This window comes from Octodon degus, unplaced genomic scaffold, assembly GCF_000260255.1.
Source record: "Octodon degus isolate 3935 unplaced genomic scaffold, OctDeg1.0 scaffold00002, whole genome shotgun sequence".
Lineage (NCBI taxonomy): Eukaryota > Metazoa > Chordata > Mammalia > Rodentia > Octodontidae > Octodon > Octodon degus.
This window is the reverse complement of record NW_004524578.1, coordinates 3590969-3593064: the sequence shown is the minus strand read 5'-3', so window position 1 is coordinate 3593064 and position 2096 is coordinate 3590969. Positions and strand designations below refer to the sequence as shown.

At 41.1% G+C, this 2096-nt stretch overlaps 1 long non-coding RNA gene across 1 annotated transcript in view; it reads right to left on the bottom strand.

The window, feature by feature from the left end:
• The window catches only part of LOC111815346, a 9206-nt gene extending 7570 nt beyond the window's left edge, over positions 1–1636 (bottom strand). The window contains exon 1 of the long non-coding RNA XR_002820047.1: positions 1624–1636. This is a non-coding gene — a long non-coding RNA (uncharacterized LOC111815346). The remainder of the gene's footprint in view (positions 1–1623) is intronic.
• Positions 1637–2096: the final 460 nt, after the last annotated feature.

Below are 2096 nucleotides of genomic sequence, written 5' to 3'. Positions count from 1 at the left end.
TATGCAGTCATGAGGGCAGGCGTTTTGGAGGTGGCTGAATCTAGAGTTTGTGATTGGTGCGTGGTCTAGGGCTGGGATTAAGGGCATGAGTGCTATACCCACTCTAAGGCAGGTAGCCTGCATACGTATGAGGGGTAGAGGGATGCTTGCTCTCCTCTCTCTTGCTTGTTGCTTTCTCTTTTCCACCACACCACCTTGCCTTGGAGGCAGCAGGTTATGGATGGAAGCCTCCATAACCTGTGAGCTAAGTAAACCTTTCTTTCTTAACCTTGAATATCGGGTATTTTGAGAGAGAAACAAGACACAACTAGAAGGGAATAAAGGTTTATTTTGCTCTCTGTGTCAGAGGCTTCAGTCACTTGGCTGTGTTGTCCTGGGGCTTGTGAAAAGCAGGACATGATGGAGGGGGTGCCTGCAAAAGATACTGCACACCTCATGCAGCGAGGAAGCAGAGAGGACAGGCAAGTCCCATACGCCCCCAGTGACCTTCCTTCCACAGCCTTTAGATGATCCAGGCTGGGGACAAGGCCTTAGTGCAGGGTCTTGGAGGGAAATTCAAGATCCAGACCCTGGCGGACCCCAAAAGAGTCCTAGTGGCACACAGTTGCAAAGCCACTGCCTGAAGCAAAGACTGGGGGTAGAGCCTTCGCTGTGGCTGCCAGCTTCCCCGCTTTCTGGGTTGGGCTGCTTTGTTGGCAGGGCAGGACCATTCCTTTTACTTCGAGTTCTTAGTAGATTGCCTGGCTGAAGAAGGCCACAGATGCTGTGTACTCAGGTAGATGACTGATTCCCCTGTTGTCTTGGGCTCCTCATCCAGCCTTCTTGATGTTTGACTTCATTTATTTTATTTGCAGAAGTAGGCTTGCTTATTATAGAAAACGTGAGAATTTTCTACAATGAAACTTTGCATCATCATCTTACCATCTAGGGCCGGGGAGATGGCTCAGTGGAATAAGCGCTTCCCTGGCAAGCACAAGGGCCTGAGTTCAATTGCCGGTTCTGCCAAAAAATAAAAAATAAAATAAAATAAAATCTACCAGTAAAATTAATATTTAGAATAAATAAAATAATCCACTTTTCTTATTATGACAAATAGCATTTAATAATTAAATAACATTAATATAGGTAATGCTGAGCAAGTAGCCTGTAATCAATCCTGGACTATTGAACATCAATCTAGGTGGTTTTTACTAGTATAAATAATTCTACATGATAACACAATTAAAAGGAAAGTGAGAACTTGAGGATTAGATGAAGAAGAGAGGGCAAGGGGGAAAGCTAGGAAACATGACAGGGGCAAAGCCATACATTTTTATGCACAAGATAGTTGAGGCAATGATCTCGAGAATCTTCAGCATGTTTTTGAAACTAGCGGTTAATTGGTAGGATTCTCACCCTGACTAACTATATATGCTGATACCTGTGAACTAAGCAACTGCACTGAAGATAGCAATGTATAATAGTAGGGTCATGTTTGGAATGCCTGTCATTCTGGACTTCTCAATACGTACTGCTTGTCATGACATACCAATTACTGCCATACTGACTCTCAAGTAAACGTTTGTTTTAAAAAAAAAAGGGTAATAAATGAAAACAAGAGACAAGAAATAAATGTTATGGGACTGTCCTACTACAATGCTGTATAGGGTTAGATTTCTAAACTTCTGTGTAAAAATATGTAATTGTTAATTCCTATTTTTTAAAATTTTGTTTTATATTTTTAATTTTTTCCTTCATATTCTGTAGGGACTTAAAGGTTAACATATCAATACTTAATGGAAAATACCTATTCCATGTTATGCCTAAGATGTTTAATAGTCAACCAGATAGTGAGATTAAGCTAACTGCCTATGTTGTAGGGTAATAACAATAAGCTTCTCTTCTGGAGGGTTAACAACCTAAGTTTGCAGACCAAAAATTAGAGAAATAGAAGGGCTACAAGGACAGCCAAAATTTTGGCCCTAGCCTTTCAAGGTCAATGAAGACTCAGGACATAGGAGAACCTATACTGTAACATCATGTAATTCAGTTGTGTCCCAAATTTTCTGATCAAGGAGATTATGGGGCCAAAGAGGAAAGTGATAGATGATGTAGAG